This window comes from Moschus berezovskii, chromosome 17 (assembly GCF_049115385.1).
Source record: "Moschus berezovskii isolate FMDL1 chromosome 17, NW_MosBer_1.0, whole genome shotgun sequence".
Lineage (NCBI taxonomy): Eukaryota > Metazoa > Chordata > Mammalia > Artiodactyla > Moschidae > Moschus > Moschus berezovskii.
Genome location: NC_142476.1, coordinates 32820050 through 32839803, shown reverse-complemented (window position 1 = coordinate 32839803; position 19754 = coordinate 32820050). Strand labels below are relative to the sequence as shown.

At 41.7% G+C, this 19754-nt stretch overlaps 1 protein-coding gene across 1 annotated transcript in view; it reads right to left on the bottom strand.

The window, feature by feature from the left end:
• The window catches only part of SEC16B (SEC16 homolog B, endoplasmic reticulum export factor), a 67043-nt gene extending 64236 nt beyond the window's left edge, over positions 1-2807 (bottom strand). Inside the window, exon 1 of the mRNA XM_088845313.1 lies at positions 2735-2807. The gene's annotated coding sequence lies outside the window, so the exon portion shown is untranslated. The remainder of the gene's footprint in view (positions 1-2734) is intronic.
• Between the last annotated feature and the right edge of the window lie 16947 nt (positions 2808-19754).

Sequence of the window (19754 nt, the reverse complement as noted above, 5' to 3'; positions counted from 1 at the left end):
ATTTGTATATGTGTTGATTTATGTGTTATCAGCACACAAGTCATAATGAAAACCATGGACATGAATGACATTGTCAAGGAACAGCACAGACTTTAAAATAAAAAATAAGATGAAGGATTAAAGGTAAAAGGCAAAGAAAGAGAAGTTCATGAAGACTAAGAAGGCAGAGTTGAAACAGCATCAAGGAAACCGAGGCATCAAGACATAGGAAGAGGTAAAGAGAATAAAAACAGTAAGAGATCAAGTTAATGTAGGAACTTGAAAGTATCCACGGGATTCCATAGAGTTCATGGAATGGTAAGAAAAGGGGTAGAACATTAAAGAGGGTGGTTTATTGGCTGGCTGCTTAGTTGATATAAAATGGGAGACACTTGAACATGTTTTTTCCTATGGTGGAGTGGAAAGCCAATGTAAAAGAGAAGCTAAAGAGATGCAGGAACAAGGGAAACGAGTGATGGATGTGGTCCCTTAGGAGGCCATAGAGGGATGGAGCTCATAGCCCGGGAGAAGGGATTACTCGGGTCAGGAAGTACACTTGTGCCATTGAGAAGGGCTGGAGGCAGCAAGGGACATATAAATGCCCAGGTGGGTGCTAGGCAAGGCTGATGGGGGAAATATGCATACTAATTATGTTAAAGAAATTGATCTTATCCTTCAGATTCTATTAAAACATGTTAATGAGATGCCCACAATTTCCAAAGCTAAAAATGACTGAGCTGATAGTGCTGGGTTTCAGGAAGCTGAAGACGTAAGACACAGTCACTTGTGGTAGGTTTTTTTTTGTTTGTTTGTTTTCCTATTCTATTGGAAACACAGCCTGACTTATTCTTGATTCAATTTAATATCTGTAAAGCTGTAGCCTGTGGGTCACACCTATTTTAAGAAATTTCATTTTCCTTAGTGCCAGGCTCTCGTGTCTTTGCTCCTCAAAAATCAGCAGCAGTTAGAAAAGTTCCAATCAGTAACCATTTGGAAATAGATATTTAAGATGAGTCTGTGTGGAATCGCTACCTTGAAGACATCTTTTTCAGAAACAATCTTTCCTCCTACCAATATCATACTACATGTGCACCCATCCAAAAAAGATCCTTCAAGTTTAGGTCACAGAAAATCACAATTTGGGCTTCCCTAGTGGCTCAGTTGGAGAAGGAAATGGCAACCCACTCCAGTGTTCTTGCCTGGAGAATCCCAGGGATGGGGGAGCCTGGTGGGCTTCCGTCTATGGGGTCACACAGAGTCGGACACGACTGAAGTGACTTAGCAGCAGCAGCAGCAGTGGCTCAGTGGTAAAGAATTCGCCTGCCAATGCAGGAAACACGGGTTTGATCCCTGATCCAGGAAGATGTCACATGCTGCAGAACAACTGAGCCTGTGTACCCCAGCTGTTGAGTCTCTGCTCTAGGGCCCAGGAGCCACAACTGTGGAGCCGGCACACCCTAGAGCCCCTGCTCCGCATCAAGAGAAGCCACCACCATGAGAAGCCGATGCAACACACCCAGAGAGTAGCCCCCGCTTGCTGCAGCTAGAGAAAGCCCATGCAGCAAAAACGACCCAGCACAGCCAAAAACAAATAAATAAAATTATTTAAAAAAATAAAATCACAATTTGATAAAGCCTGGTTGATGACATGTGAAATCTATTTCATAAATAAAGTACTCATTCCCAAATAAGACATGGAGCAAATCCAATGCTGGGTAAAAAGCTGTTCAGCAAGGGGAAAACAGTGGATAAGGAATCAATTACTGGCAGAGTTATCCCTCCCACCCATTCATTTTATAGTACAGAAACTGCAGCCCAGAGTGCCATATGGTTTGCCCAGAATTCAGGTCTCCTGACTCCCCACCCACTGTTCATCCCTCTTCTCATAACATCTGTTTTTCCTGCTGGGCAGCAAACATTATTGGACCAGAGACCTCTTTCATCTTGTTCACTTAGGTGCCCCCAGCATAGAGGTAACCATCAGAAAATACCTGTTAGTAAAGTTAACCACACTTAGGGCAGACCACTGCTGATCCTTTGTGAGGTTTTATAAAGAACTGAATACCAGAGTAAAAGATCTCAACAGAAAAAAAAAAAAAAAACAACCAACACATAAACATATGGTTTAGAAACTCTGAAAATACCAGAAACTCCAGACACGATTTCCAGGGTGGCAGTCTCGGGAACAGCAGCTCAAGGTAAGGATCCGTGCCAGGGATTCATTTGTCATTGGGTTGGCAGGCCCCACGCCCCTGGTCATCTATATAGCTTGAGAATAGAAGTTTCCACTGCTGCCTCTAACAGCTTTCACTGGTTTGAATCCACCTTAAATATTTAACAGGCTCTCTCCTTCCCTCAAACACTATAAGTGCTAAGCCTCCTTTGATCTTCCCATAACCAAACCTGCCTAAAATTTTTATGTTTGCTGAAATCACATGTCTTTTTTGCACATTAGCAATGCACTCTATCCCACAGGGGACAGCCCCTGCCAGCGTATGCAGCTCCTTGAAGGAGTTAGGACTTGAAAGGGGCGTTAGCCACAGTTAAGCTTGTTTTTTTCAAACAAGACCCTGTGAGTTTCCCCTTCTGCTGAAAACCATGTGCCGGCTTGAAAACTTTCTACTCTGGTTAAGACCAAATGTTTCTCGAATGAATCTTCTAAAGGGGTCTCTAGTGGGAACTGTATTCCCTCTTAGCATTCTTCATTTTGGGTTTGCTTTGTGTTAATTGGTTAATGGTGAAAGTGAGTACTTACATCTTTTGCCCCTAAATCAGGAGTTGCTGCTGCTGCTTCTGCTATATCCCAACATGACAGCCTGCTGTTCCTCACAGCTGGCAGACACTGTAAGCTGTGATGCCACGTCAGCTTCCCAGAACCTTTCTGCTTCAGCAACAGTTTCCTGACGGAATTATTTGCATGTAGATCCTGAGGCTGGAAACATGATCTGACCACCATATTGAGAAGGTCTGGGTAAAAGAGGTCACTACCTCTTTTATAAAAGAATTACAGAAAGAAATTGTGGACCCTTTCATGTATCTAAATGAGAATTCCAAAAGAAACCTAAATATTATGATGACTTTCTAAACAATCATGACAGCAAGTTAATAACTGACCAAAAAAATTCAAGTGAAAAAAGTAAAATTTAGATTTGTAGACAGCATCATAGATTTTAGAAAGTTAAAAAATTATGAGCCTGAGCTGAAAAAAATTATGAGCTTGGAATGGCAGAAAACTGAAAAAGTAAATGCTTATAAATAGAGAGATATTCTAATGGATTATGAGACATTTAAGTTGTGGAATATTCAGATATCTAATGACAAATAAGGAATTAGAGATATACCAGTTGATTTGAAGGGGTTTCTATGAAACATTAATAAGCCAAAATAAAAAAGGTATAATGTTATTCTGTTTGGGGTTTCTTTGACATATAATTGAGTGAAAAGTATAATATTATCCCATATGCTATTATATATGCATATATATGATAATATGTGGTTATATATAACTGTGTATCTATATAGATAAAAGTATACAAAAGATATATACCCAGAAGTTAATAATACTTGCTTTGTTTGAGGAGGAGGCAATACAAGGGCAACGACCAGGGATGGATGTGATTTTTTTAAAGGCTTCACAATAAACAGCATTTATTACATCCCAAGTATATAAAAGTATCTGTATGTGAATGGCATGTATACTTGAGAAGTGTGCGGAAATTAACAAGTGTTAATTAGGTATCTTAGAGTTGTGGGCTTCCAGATGATTTTTATTTTATTCTCTATAATTTTACATGTATTTCAATCTTTCTCCAAAAAAAGTTTCTTTATATAATCAGCACAAACAATAAAACTGCTTCTGTTATGTAGAAATTATTGACAAGTGTTAACTTGCCTGAGCTCTTCTGTTTCTGAGGCCCTCTGCTGAATCTTAAATAGATTTGGGTTTTTTCCTTCATGTTCCAAATACACTCAAGAATTCTGAAGATGTTCTTGCGCTTATCTGGAGCAGACAAGCCATGCCAAATAGAAATGTAAAACACTATTGTAGCCCAGACCTCACATGGCCCTCCTCTCCATTGAGATGGCTGGCAGAGGGGGGTTATATCTTCACACCTTCCCATGATGTGTGGTACAGGGGGAGGGGCGCTTTATGGAATGTGCACACACAGAGCTGTGACAGACCTGTAACCCATACTACCTCAGACTGTTCCTCTAGGGGTGACTCAGGAATCATTTGGGAAAATGCCAACTGAGGAAAAGGGAGTTGGAATTGACCATTCAATCCCTGCTTTCAGCAACAAAGCCAGAAACTGAGAAATAAGCTCTTATTGATCAGTGACCAAACAACAAATGTATTTTACATAATTAAACTACAGGCAAGGTCACTGTGCATTCACTGGCCACATTTTCTGAATTAAAATGAAATGAGTTATATGAATGTACTTGGATGTAAAATTACTTATATGGAAACACCACAGAGTTTTTTTTTTTTTAATTGGTACAATCATAGAAAATTCAAGATGTCCCATCACCATAAAGATTATGTACTAAGTAGATGTGTGTATGAATCAGAAAGCATATATTGTGTGTATATATTCACTACTCTGGAATGGGGGAAGCTCTCAATTTTAAACTTAAATGAGAAAATGACCTGATTTAGATAAAATAATTATAGAAATATTTTGAAAATAACTTTCTAAAAATAAATGTTGTTCCTTACTTTCAGTTACAAAAATGATCCAAAGTAGAGACCAAAAAACTTTAATCTAAAAGAATGTTGAATTCACCTCATCATTTTGGATAGAAATGATTAGAGATGAGAGAGGTTAAATAACTTGCCCAAGGTCACACAGTAGAACTTAGGGCTCTGGCTCTCAGAGATCATCTCACAACACTGTGCTGCAAATATTAAGAATAGATCATACATAACCTGATTTGTCATAACTAGAAAAGATGCCCATAATTACCATATTCTTGCTTTATATGAAAAAAACACCTCCTTCAGTTCAGTTCAGTCGCTCAGTCGTGTCTGACTCTTTGCGACCCCATGAATCACAGCACGCCAGGCCTCCCTGTCCATCACCAACTCCCGGAGTTCACTCAAACTCATGTCCATCGAGGCGGTGATGCCATCCAGCCATCTCATTCTCTGTCATCCCCTTCTCCTCCTGCCCCCAATCCCTCCCCGCATCAGAGTCTTCTCCAGTGAATCAACTCGTCGCATGAAGTGGCCAAAGTACTGGAGTTTCAGCTTTAGCATCAGTCCTTCCAATGAACACCCAGGACTGATTTCCTTAAGAATGGACTGGTTGGATCTCCTTGCAGTCCAAGGGACTCTCAAGAGTCTTCTCCAACACCACAGTTCAAAAGCATCAATTCTTCGGCACTCAGCTTTCTTTATAGTCCAACTCTCACATCCATATAGACCACTGGAAAAACCATAGCCTTGACTAGACGGACCTTAGTTGGCAAAGTAATGTCTCTGCTTTTTAATATGCTAACTAGGTTGGTCATAACTTTCCTTCCAAGGAGTAAGCGTCTTTTAATTTCATGGCTGCAATCAGCATCTGCAGTGATTTTGGAGCCCAAAGAAATAAAGTCTGACACTGTTTCCACTGTTTCTCCATCTATTTCCCATGAAGTGATGGGACCAGATGCCATGATCTTCGTTTTCTGAATGTTGAGCTTCAAGCCAACTTTTTCACTCTCCTCTTTCATTTTCATCAAGAGGCTTTTGAGTTCCTCTTCACTTTCTGCCATAAGGGTGGTGTCATCTGCATATCTGAGGTTATTGATATTTCTCCCAGCAATCTTGATTCCAGCTTCTGCTTCTTCCAGCCCAGCATTCCTCATGCTGTACTCTGCATATGGTTTACGCAAAGAATATGTAAATACGACCTGCATTTGCCATCTTGTCTTATGATTAGTTTAGGCTCTATTATCTTGTTAATAATCACTCACCTAGACAAATGAAGGATACAAACAGAAATCTGTAAAAAGCAGATGTAAATAAATGCCGAATGTGTGATGTCAGCTACAAGAGATCAGGAGGGAAAAATAAACCTAAGGTAATTTCAAGAATTATAAGAAAAAGAATCAATGCAAAAAGAGATAGGAAAGAATATTCAAAGTACGAGGTTTCTTGTTTGAGAACACTTCTACTGCTCAGGCTATTATGGACGATACTGGGCCTTAGTTTACATGGGACTTGTGACCCTGATCCAAAGACAATCTAGCAGTCTCATTTTCCACAAATTCCCTCACTTAAAAAGAGACACATTAGGAAAATATGCAAAAAGTATACATACATATTTTCAAAAACTAGCATTTTCCTCGGCTCAGACATCTCTAGTAAATTGAAAAGGTATAGACCTCAGTATATGTAACTAAACAACTGAATAAAAAGGAGAAAACGCACTGACTGCTATATTCCCAAAGGCATACTTTCTCATAGGCACCTACTTCACAGTTTCACTGGCAGATTCAAGGAATTAACTCGGATGTTGGTGAACCAAAACAGACAGCAGAACACAATATGCACAAATGTTTCCTCTTGAAAGAATTTTAAGCTCCATCCCTTAAATTAAATTACTTATAACGATAGTCAAGTCTCCGTGTTTACCCACCATAAGGCTAAGTTGCTGTCGTTCAGTCGCTAAGTCATGTCTGAGTCTTCGGAACCCCAGGAACTACAGCACGCCAGGCTTCCCTGTCCTTCACTATCTCCTGGAGTTTGCTCAAACTCATGTCCAAGGCGAAGTTATGAGAAGGGAAAACATCTTAAACTTCCCAGGAGAGATTAAGTAAAGGGTTTTTGAGCAGAGGCAGTATAGTGCAATGGTTATGTGTGTGGGCTCTAAAGCCACTCTACCAAGCTGAGGTCCTGGCTCTACCACTCTCTAGCCCCAATGATACCAGGTAAGTCACTGAATAGCTCTGGGCCTCAGTTTTCTTATCTGTAAAATGGTGTTAATAGTAACTCCCTCAGGGGTTGTTGTGAATAGATATTAAATTATTACAGCTAAAAGCATTTAGATTAATTTTACATGATCCATGCAGCTGCCTTAAGGAGTAGTTCCTATTATTGTTCTTCTTTTTTTTTTTTTGCCCATTTTAAGCTTTTTTTTTTTTCCTTTTTATTATTGATTCATAGGAGTTCTAATTCTGGATCTGAGTCCTTTGTTGGAGATATTTATTAGGAATATTTTCTCCCAGTCTATGGTTTGCCTTTCCATTTAACTGTCTTTTTTTTAAGGTCTTTTTTTATTGAAGTATAATTAATTTACTATGTTGTGTTAGTTGAGATTTACTATGTTGTATATTTACTATGCTGTGATTTACTATGTTGATTTACTATGCTGTGTTAGTTTCTGGTGTACAGCTAAGTGATTCAGATACATACAAATATATATAACTCCAAGCTCCTAATTTATCCCTCCTCCTTCTTAACTGTCTTTTAATAAGCAGAAACTTTTAATTTTGATAAAGTCCAATTTATCACAGAGAAGGCAATGGCAAGCCACTCCAGTACTCTTGCCTAGAAAATCCCATAGATGGAGGAGCCTGGTAGGCTGCAGTCCGTGGGGTCGCTAAGGGTCGGACACGACTGAGCGACTTCACTTTCACTTTTCACTTTCACACATTGGAGAAAGAAATGGCAACCCACTCCAGTGTTCTTGCCTGGAGAATCCCAGGGACGGGGGAGCCTGGTGGGCTTCCGTCTATGGGGTCACACAGAGTCAGACACGACTGAAGTGACTTAGCAGTAGCAGCAGCCAATTTATCAATTTTTCTTTCTTTTAAAGTTAGTGCTTTGGGGATCTCATGAAAGAAATCTTTGCCTGCCCCAGAGTTATGAATATATTCTCCAATGTTTTCTTCTAGAAGCTTCACAGTTTCAGCTTTCACAGTTAGGTCCATGATCCACCTTGATTTTTTAGGGGGTAGCGGGTGAACTTTTGGTAATAGCCAGATAGGAGAGACGCACAGAACGAGGTGTGTAGGAAGGCACAGGGAGCTCCCATGCCTTCTCCCGGCGTGCCACCCTCCCCATATACCCATGTCTCCATGTGTCACTGACACAGAAGATCTGCTCCTTTCTTTACAAATGAGAAAACTAAAACTCAGAGAATGAGCAGTTTGCTCAAAAGTCCCACAGCCAGCAAGGATAACCCAGACTTTGAATCCAGGCCTACAAATGTTTAATCATTGTTTATACTGCCCCCCAAGTCAGCAGTTCAAAGACACACAACACAAAGATGGAGAAAACAAACGTGGTTACCAGGCAATGGGGGCGGGGAGAATAAATTATGAGATTGGGATTGATATGTATACACTACTATGCATAAAATAGAAAACTAATAAGAACCTATTGTATAACACAGGGAACTCTATTCAATATTCTGTAATGACTTACATGGGAAAAGAATCTAAAAGAAGAGTGATATGTGTGTATGTGTAACTGATTCACTTTGCTGTACACCTGAAACTAACACAACATTGTAAACCAAATATACTCCAATAAAAATTTTTCAAACTAAAAAAGAGACAACATAGATCCTTTTGTTATTACTGTTCATTCATTTATTCATGTATTCCTTGACTGGAGAGCTTAGTATGTGCCGGGCTCTGTACCCAGTGACCTAGGCAAACCAGAAGCAAACTGTCTTCATGAAGTCTACATGCTGATAAGGGAGGCAGACAAGCAAACAAAAATCAATCCATCATGTAGTAAAACAGACAGCAGTCAGTGCCCTAAATAAAATAAGAAAGAGATGGAGAATAGAGAGTGTCAGGGTTGAGATGGGCTCCTTTAGAGTCCAAGAATACTTCCCTGAGGAGAGACAATTCAGTGAGGGGTGCTCCAGGCAAGATGTGGAGAAAGAATGGAAACAGTGAACTGTAATTACACGTCATGAGGCAGGAACAAGATGGACCTATTGGAGGTGTGAAAAGGCTCCTGCCGTGAGCTGGTCTGGAGAGGGAAGGTGTAAAAGAGCTTCTCAAAGAAAAGGGAAATGAACGAACTAAGGATGAGGTAGCACTGCCAAATCCACTTGAGTCCTGTGTTCATAAAATTAAGAACAGTCAGGGGCTGTGTGTTTTCATTCAGTCACTTTCGGAGACCTGTTGCTTGGATGCAGACATGAACAGGTGAGTAGAGGGTCATCAGATCCTGGGGTCTGCCAGGTGCAGGCAGCAGAAGGGTAGCGAGGCAGCGGAGTTGAGCTGGGCCATGGACTCACATTGGGACTCACACTGGTGGACCTGGCGAGGTCAGAGGATGGTTGGAATCGGGGTTCTAAAGGGAGTGAGCTGGAAGTGAGGAAGTGGCAGCCACAGTGAAATGCCAGAAACCAACATTTTTGAGTGGGGACAGGTACTAGAATGACAAACACCAGTGTTACTGAGTGGGTGTCTGAGAGGGGAAAAAGGATGAAAGTAAGGAAGTTTAAGGATCCGAGAAGCCAGAATAATACTTGGATCACCTCTACTGATGGTCTCAAACCTTCACATGCTACAATGACTGGGACCTCTTAAAAACTACACAGACCTCCACCCCCAAAGATTCCAGTTCAATCGACTGGGGGGAGGGGGACTGGTGCCTGTGGGTTTTTTTTAAGCTTCTTGATTAATTTTAGAGTGCAGCCAGCACTGGGGCTGACTGATCTAAGTGGGCCATCCACCAAGAGTGAGGACAGATGAGGGTGGAAGTGAGCCGGCAGGGGTTGAAGCATCACTGGATGAGGGTGTGACAGCAGGTTGGTGGAGGACTACAATATGGAGGTTTATGGAGATTCAAGGGCCCGTCTTTCAAACAGGTCTGGGAGTGGCCATGAGGAGCAAAACAGACACCAATCCCATCATCAGGTCCTGAGACAACTGAGGGGTGTCCCCTCATCCCCAAGAGCGAGTCAGGTATCCAAGCAAAAAGGTGAGTAGGACATCCAGAGAAAAGGCTGAGGACATAGGAGAGGGTTGGGGAGTCAGGATGATGGGAGTCAAATAAGGAGACGTACAAAGATATGTAAGGAAGGGGGCCTGGGAGTCTTACATTGAAGTAATGACAAGGGAAGGCATGACGGATTAGTACCAACGCCTTTCAGGGAAGATGGGTAATCGATTCTAATTAGAACTTCTCTTTTGCATTTTCTTTAGACACTCAGGCAGTGGATTCATTTCCTAGGGCTTCCATAACAAATTACCACAAACAACAGAACCTATTCTCCCATAGGGAGCTGGAAGTCGAAAATCAGCAGAACCATGCTCCCTCTGAAGGCCCCACCAGGGGAATCCTTCCTGCCTCGTCCTTGCTTCTGATGACTCCAAGCAATCCTTGGCATCCCTTGGCTTATGGCTGCATCACCCCAATGTCTGACTCCATCTTTACATGACTGTATTCCCTCTGTGTATGTCCAAGTCCCTCTCTACTTATAAAGACATCAGTCACTGGGGAATTTGCCGGTGGTTCTGTGGTTAGTTTAGGTCCTTTCACTGCCAAGAGCCCAGGTTCAATCCCCAGTCAGAAAACAAGCCGCACAGCAGGGCCAAAAAAAAAGAAAAATTATTTCTAAATAAATAAATAAAAAGATACCAGCATTGGATTAGAGTCCACTGTAATCAGTGTGGGCTTCCCAGGTGGCGCTAGTGGTAAAGAATCCACCTGCCAGTGCAGGATACATAAAAGATGAGGGTTCGATCCCTGGATCAGGAAGATCCCCTGGAGGAGGGCACGGCAACCCACTCCAGTATTCTTGCCTGGAGAATTCCATAGACATAGGAGCCAGTTCATGGAGTCACAAAGAGTCAGACAGGACTGAAGCAACTTAATACACGTGCACTAATCCAGTATGACCTCATCTTGATTATATCTATGAAGACTATATCTATATCTAGAAGATTATATCTATGACAGACTTTTATTTTCTTGGGCTCCAAATCACTGCAGATGGTGACTGCAGCCATGAAATTAAAAGACGCTTGCTCCTAGGAAGAAAAGCTTTGACAAATCTAGACAGCATATTAAAAAACAGAAACATTACTTTGCCAGCAAACGTCCATCTAGTCAAAGCTATGGCTTTTCCAGTAGTCATGTATGGATGTGAGAGCTGGACTATAAAGAAAGCTAAGCACCAAAAATTGATGCTTTTGAACTGTGGTGCTGGAGAAGATACAGGAGAGTCCCTTGAACTGAAAGGGGATCAAACCAGTCAAACCTAAAGGAAATCAGTCCTGAATATTCATTGGAATGACTGATGCTGAAGCTCCAATACTTTGGCCACCTATGCGAAAAACTGACTCATTGGAAAAGACCCTGATGCTGGGATAGATTGAAGGTGGGAGGAGAAGGGGAAGACAGAGAATGAGATGGTTGGATGGCATCACTGACTCAATGGGCATGAGTTTGAGCAAGGTCTGGGAGTTGGTGATGGACAGGGAAGCCTGGTGTGCTGCAGTCCATGGAGTCGCAAAGAGTCAGGCACAACTGAGCGACTGAACTGAACTGATGAAGTCTCTATTTCTCTAGGGTTTCAACATGCCTTTTGAAGGGAGGAGAAGGACACAGTTCAACCCATAAGAGGCAATCCATGGGGGTGATGTTACAGCCGGAATAGTGTTCTTATCCAAAGAGCACAGGCTCTTGGGGCTTCTATTAAATTCACTGCTCGCCTATCATCGCCTAAGAGGGTCAGCTGCAGGCCTCCTTTGTAGACTTCAGGGTCAGAACAGGGGAATGGGCAGCCTCACCAGGCACACGTCCAGCTCAGTGGACCCTCCTTAACCCTGCCTAAGTGTGAAACCAAAGCCAATTCATGGAAAATCCATCCTCCTAGTGGATAAACAATTCAATTTTGTGTTCATGGCAGGTCAGCAGTATCTTTGAATATACATAGAGCATATATTTGATGAGAAGCTACAAAGTGACAAGATAATGAAAGCCTCAAAGATTTCCTGCTACCTCACTATTAGCAGCAAGCAGTGAAGGAGCGATAAAGATGAGGAAAATAACCTGTGTTGTGCTAAGGACCCAAATTTAGTTGAAAAAGTAATGTACTCCATCAGTCAATGATCAAGGATTAAGTGCCTATTATTGTAACAATGACACAAGGGGGAAAAAAATGCACAGCACAGCTCTGCAAAGAACCTATCCATCCACCAACTGGGGATGTGAAGAAACTAGAGCCACGTTTTAAAGTCAGTGTTAGTTAATTGTTAACTTGTATGGCGCAGATAGACTCAATAACACAGAAACCCAAAAATAGGAGGGATTCATGATTTCAGGATTACTCAAATGGGACTTTCTGGAGTTTGGTAAGTATTTCTTTGGAGGCTGTTCTGTGTACCCCAGTCACCAGGCTGGACCCTAAGCCCCCGATTCTCATTCCATGAGATGATCAATGTCTCTCTTTCGCAGGCAAGAAAACCAAGGTTCCCAGATACAACGTCGTGACTCTCCCAAGATCAGGCAGTTTGTAACTTTCAAGTCAGGAGTTGATCCAAATCTTTTAATCTCAAGTCCATGGCTTTTTCTACAACACACTGAAGAATGAATAGGGTAGGATAGGTACAGGGAAAAATGGAGAGGACTGTATGTGTCGGAAATAGGATTAATATTTTATTATTACATTTAGATAATTGGCTCCTAAGAGCCAACCCATATCCCCAGATGAGATGCTGCAGTCAGTCCTCCAGCACTTAAAATATCTGGGTCAGTGAGAAGAGGATCACAAGGTCTCCTTGTGCTTATTTTTAACTTAAAAATATAACCTTTAAAGAAAAGGACAGGAAAAAAAATGAAAAAAAAAATCAGAAATGTTACAAGCTCAAGTCAAAAGGGAACTATTCAACAGGTTATTGAATAGTTATTCAATGGGTTATTGACGTTGACTTGCAGGGAGGGGTCCCTGGTGGGTCACAGTGGTCCCTGGCTCCATGAGAACTGAGAAGCGTGCCCTGGAATCTACATTAGAAAGTGGACTTGAGACTGGAGCAGAAACTAACAGCAGGAGACATCCAGGTGTGTGTGTCACTTCCCCATGCCTGCTCTCCCTTCAAAAACATACTACCCTTGATCTTTTCTTCAGAGAAGAAAGGGAGAAAGAAACTCAGTGGACCTGGTTCCTAGCTTCTACCACTGGCTTTTGCAGTTTCAGAACAAAAGGAAAAGAAGGGGAATGTTTTAAGCTATCACCTTATGTTACAAAGGTGGCTCCAATTGATATGTGAATGCTGGTCTTATGAGAAAGATATTCTGAATGTTGCTTTGTGTTTTTTGAGACAAATCAGCAAAAATATAACATCCTTTGCACAGCTGTCCCTTCAACTCAAAGAAACCAGGAATGAGGAAGCTCTAAGTGCCACAGACTCTGTGTCCCAGGACCTCAGAGTGAGAGGTTTCTGCAAAGCATCCCACTGTGTCATGTGTCGAAAGAAGCACCTAAGAACAGACAGTTCCCCTCAGGTCTGTGATATGATGGTCACTTTCCACCCCTGGGTCCCATGCAGGGGAAAGAGTATCAGAGACAGGTCCTGAGTCTAAGGAATTTACTCCCAGGCTGGGTCTCTAACCCCCTAAATGTTGAAAAGATAACTCTACCACATACAATACAACAAGTGCATGTCCAGCTCTTTGCGATCCCTTGGACTGTAGCCCATCAGGCTCCTCTGTCCATGGGATTTTCCAGGCAAGAATACCAGAGTGGGTTGCCATGCCCTCCTCTAGATGATCTTCCCAACATAGGGATTGAATCCACAACTCTTGTATCTCTGGCATTGGCAGGTGGGTTCTTTACCCCTGAGCCACCTGGCAACAAAGCAACTGTGCAAATCCTTGGCTACCTGAGAGCTGAATTGTGTGCCATGAGAGGTACCAGGAGGCAAGGTCAATATAAGCTGGTTTCACTGAGCAAACAAGACTTCAGCTGAGCTCAGAATGGACACAACGTACACTGAAGGGAATGACAGTTTCTTGGAGTGAAAAGATGTGTTTCTTCGGGCACTGTGTGTGCAGCACAGACGCAAGAGGGAGCAAAGTGCATCCTGGCCCCTGCTTTCACACAGCTGCAGTCTCCAGCGATCGGTTTCCTTAGAGTCCAGGGTACTGGTGGATAGTGACAAAAGTTGACATTGATTTAGGGACTATGATGTGCCAGGCACTATGCTAAGTGCTCCACAAATATAATCTCACTTGCTCCTCACTGCAACTCAGAGATAAGTGGAGTTTCTATTATCACCATTTTATGAATTGGAGACTAAGACATACTCAGATAATTCGTGGTGAAGCCAAAATTCAAATCTAGGGCTGCCTGACTCGTCGGCCATTCCCTTCCCACTATACCTCACAGGAAATGAGGTCAGGGGAGGGTGGATGGTGGAATGCTTGGAAGCCCGGTGAAGCAGTCCATATTTGCTATGAAGGAGATAAGTTATTTGTTATCAGTGTATCTTCCTACTGTTGCCTTACCTGCTCTAAGTCAGATTCCCAAGGGACACACCCAAAATTAAGATGACCCTCCAAACAAGACATGCTCTCTCCCTCCAGATGTCCATCAGCTTTCCGGTCAGAGTGAACTGCAATGACCATCTTTAAAGGAAATTTGAGTCCTATTTTTTCTCTCTCCCTTAAATCCTAAACCTACGAGAAACCAGTCCCCGTGGTTTTTCTCATCTGGCCCCTATATTGGCCTTTTGAAGTTTTCTCAAGATTCGAAAGAACCCTCAAAGCTATCCAGAGACTGGCTTTTTAGGTGACATTTTATCACTCAAAACATATAAAGGAGAAGAGATGCTTGCAAATTTCTCCTTAGCTTTTACTTCTTCATCTTCCCAGGGAGGAAAGGGGGATGAGAGAAGATATATCTGCATTCTCTCCACCTCCTGAGAGGATGCAGGATTGTTCCCAGCCCTCAGCCCTTTCCTTTGCTCTGAACTGGGAAATACTGCTCCCCAAGGAGGCCAACCAGGATCAGGCAAGGCAAGATGAAGGTCAAACCACCCAGTGGGCAGAAAACTAGAAATGCTACAATAAAAGCAGAAGTTCTTAAGTTCATATAGATAACTTCTGCTTATCAATTATAAACCACTTCCAGGGACCTCCCTAGTGATCCAGTGGTTAAGAATCCACCTTGCAATGCAGGAGATGCAGGTTTGATCCCAGCTCAGGGAACTAAGATCCCACATGCTGCAGAGCAACTGAGCCCAGGCACCACAACAATTGAGCCCACACACACTAGACCCAAGTTGCCCCAGAACCACCATGCCACAATTAGAGAGTCCATATGTCAAAACTAGAGAGTCCATGGACCACAGTGAAGATTCTGCATACTGTGGCTAAGACCTGAAACAGTCAAATAGATAAATATTTTTAAATAAATAAATAAACACTTCCAGAAACAGGCCTTCATTTGAATCTCTCACAATAGTTAGGCAGGTTTTAATGCTGACATTACCTTTTTTTCCCCACTTGAGGAAACCGGGGTACATTATAAAGAAGTAAGTCCCTAAGGTCAAGGAGGGAAAACTTGCAACCATGCCCTCTGAACTCAGTGTGTGCTCTGTCCTCTCTGGCATATTCACTCAAGAACCCTGATTTGGACAAAATGCCAGATAGGCACAGGAAAGCTTAATGGTCAGTCTCCATGTTGTCATCCTCCAAGATTAGAAAGATTTACCCAATGGTTTTAATTTCATTTTATAATCTCCTATGACTCTACCCTCCAACAATATGTCTTTATCTTATACTAGTTGGTTTGGTCCTGGCCAACCTTTAGAGTATGAAGTTCCATATACTCACTATTTCTATGGAAGGAAGTGCTATTTTTACTTCTCCCTAAAATTATTTCTTTAAAATGATAAAGTTGTCCCTAGTTCTTGCGCTCTGGGATTTTTTAAGTTCATATTTTTATCCTATGGTTTTCATTATTTTATAAATTTCAATTATATTCCCCTCTCAGCCTGGGTCTTCCCAGAATGAAAAGCCCTAATTCTTTTATCATCCCTCACAAAGGACTCTCTTGACCCTCTGGATCAGTTTAGGTGTCCTCTGGATCCTGTCTGGCTCGGTATGTCTTTGAGGTATATCAGATCATCGGGCCATCATCACTTTGTCCATTATTCTGTATAAAAGAGCACAATGGCTTCAGATAAAATCAAATGTTGAAATATTTGAGAGATACTCTTTAAAATCAAGTAATTCTTCCAACTGTATAGCATGGGGAACTATATTCAATACCCTGTGATAAATCATAATGGAAAAGAAAATGAAAAAGAATGTGTGTATATGTGTATGTATATATATATATATATATATAACTGAGTCACTTTGCTGTACAGCAGTAATTAACACATTATAATTCAAAAATACCTCAATAAAAAATAAATTTTAAAAAAATCAAGCAATTCTTTTGCTTCAAGTCAGCCCAAGACTGAAGTGCTAAGTCATTTCAGTCATGTCCAACTCTGTGCAACCCTAAGGACTGCAGCCTGCCAGGCTCCTCTATACATGGGATTTTCCAGGCAAGAATACTGGAATGGGTTGCCACGTCCTCCTCCAAGGGTTCTTCCCAACCCAGGGATCGAACCCAAGTCTCTTACTTCTCCTGCATTGGCAGGCAGGTTCTTTACCACAGGTGCCACCTGGGAAGCCCCAGCCCAGTACAGGCTGAAAAAATATAAATTTTGCTTCAAAGCTGAAATGAATTTGAACACATTGCTACCAGGCAACCTTGTAATCTATTATGGAAATAACAAGTTGCAAAGTACTTTCATATACATTATCTCACTTGACCCTCACATGAACTAAGCACCACGCACAGCAGGAAAAAAAAAAAAACAACATTATCCTCATTTTTTCACATGAGAAAAGGAAAAAGATTAGTCTAGCCTCTAGTCAAACAGCTGGAACTGGAGTCCTAGACACAAGCCCTCCATCAACAGAATGGTGTTTTATCCACTGTGCAATACAGCCTTCCTTATAAACATTTGTGATTTACATTAAAGCACCAAACTACTTCTAAGTCTACGTTAGTGGTCATAGCATAGTCAAAATAGTCTATAATTGTATTGAAAGGAAGGATTTTTAAGGTCAATCTAAACTCTTCCTTTCTCTCTCTTCCTTGGTAGCTCAGCTGGAAAAGAATCCACCAGCAATGCAGCAGATCTTAGTTCGATTCCTGGGTCGGGAATACCTGCTGGAGAAGGGATAGGCTACCCACTCCAGTATTCTTGGGCTTCCCTGGTGGCTCAGCTGGTAAAGAATCCGCCTGCAATGTGGGAAACCTAAGTTCAATCCCTGGGTTGGGAAGATCCCCTGGAGAAGGGAAAGGTTACCCACTCCAGTACTGTGGCCTGGAGAATTCCATGGAGTTTATAGTCCATGGAGTCACAAAGAGTCGGATACAACTGAGCGACTTTCACAAACTCTCTTCCCTTCTTTCTCTACATGCTCTACAGGCACAGTCTTAGCCACACCGCAGGCATCATGGTCACCTCCATGCAAATGACTTCCAAATCTATATCTCTAGGCCACACCTCCCCTCTGAGCACCAGAAAAGTATAAAACTGCATACCTGACATCTTTTGGTTGTCTGAATATGCAGAAAACTTTATCTTCTGTCCCAGTCACATTCCCCTCCACTGCCAAAACCCAGTTCTCTTTATTTAAATATACTTTTTATTGAAGGATAATTGTTTTACAGAACTTCGTTGCTTTCTGTCAAACGTCAACATGAATCAACCATAGGTATACATATATCTCCTCTCTTTTGAACATCCCTCCCATCTCCCTCCCCATCCCACCCCTCTGGGTTGATCCAGAGCCCCTATTTGAGTTTCCTGAGCTATACAGCAAATTCTCTCTGGCTATCTATTTTACATATTGGAGAAGACTCTTGAGAGTCCCTTGTACCGCAAGGAGATCCAACCAGTCCATTCTAAGGGAGATCAATCCTGGGTGTCTATTGGAAGGACTGATGCTGAAGCTGAAACTGCAATACTTTGGCCACCTCATGCGACGAGTTGACTCACTGGAAAAGACTCTGATGCTGGGAAAGGTTGGGGGCGGGAGGAGAAGGGGACAACAGAGAATGAGATGGCTGGATGGCATCACCGAGTCTGTGGACATGAGTTTTAGTGAACTCCGGGAGTTGGTGATGGACAGGGAGGCCTGGCGTGCTGTGATTCATGGGGTCGCGGAGAGTCGGACATGACTGAGCGACTGAACTAACTAACTAATATAAGTTTCCATGTTACTCTTTCCATGAATTTCACCCTCTGCTCCCCTCTCCCCATGTCCACAAGTCTATTCTCTATGTCCGTTTCTCCATTGCTGCTCTATAATAAATTCTTCAGTACCATTTTTCTAGAATCCGTATATATGCATTAGAATACAATATTTATCTTTCTCTTTCTCACTTCACTCTGTATAATAGGTTCTAGATTCATCCACCTCATTAGAACTGACTCAAATGCATTCCTTTTTATGGCCAAGTAATATTCCATTGTGTATATGTACCACAACTTCTTTATCCATTCATCTGTTGATGGACATCTAGGTTGCTTCCATGTTGTAGCTATTGTAAATAGTGCTGCAATGAACAATGGGATACACGTGCCTTTTTCAATTTTGATTTCCTCAGGGTATATGCCTAGGAGTGGGATTGTTGGGTCATATGGTGGTTTTATTCCTAGTTTTTTAAGGAATCTCCAAACCATCTTCCATAGTGGCCGTATCAATTTACATTCCCACAAACAGTGCAAGAGCATTCCCTCTTCTCTGCACCCTCTCCAGCATTTATTGTTTGTAGACATTTTGATGATGGTCATTCTGACCGGCATGAGGTGATATCTCTTTGTAGTTTTGACTTGCATTTCTCTAATAATGAGTGATATTGAGTATCTTTTCATGTGTTTGTTAGCCATCTGCATGTCCTCCTAGGAGAAATGTCTGTTTAGTCCTTTTTCCCACTTTTTGATTGGGTTGTTTGTTTTTCTAGTATTGAGTTGTATGAGCTGCTTGTAGGTTTTGGAAATTAATCCTCTGTCAGTTGTTTCATTTGCTATTATTTTCTCCCATTCTGAGGGTTGTCTTCTCACCTTGCTTGTAGTTTCCCTTGCTGTGAAAAAGCTTTTAGGTTTAATAAGGTCCCACTTGTTTACTTTTGTTTTTATTTCTGTTACTCTAGGAGGTGAGTCATAGAGGATCTTGCTTTGATTTATATCATCAAGTGTTCTGCCTATGTTTTCCTCTAAGAGTTTTATAGTTTCTGGTCTTACATTTAGGTCTTTAATCCATTTTGAGTTTATCTTTGTGTGTGGTGTTGGGAAGTGTTCTAATTTCATTCTTTTACATATGGTGGTCCAGTTTTCCCAGCACCATTTATTGAAGAGGCTGTCTTTGCCCCATTGTATATTCTTCCCTCCTTTGTCAAAAATAAGGTAACCATAGATGCATGGGTTTATTTCTGGGCTTTCTATCTTGTTCCATTGGTCCACATTTCTGTTTTGTTCCCGTACTATACTGTCTTGATGACTGTAGCTTTGTAGTATAATCTGAAGTCAGGAAAGTTGATTCCTCCAGCTCCATTCTTCTTTCTCAAGACTGCTTTGGCTATTCAGGGTCTTTTGTGTTTCCATATGAATTGTGAAATTTTTTGTTCTAGTTCTGTGAAACATGCTATTGGTAATTTGATAGGGATTGGATTGAATTTGTAGGTTGCATTTGGTAATATTTTCATTTTCACAATATTGATTCTTCCTACCCAAGAACATGGAATATC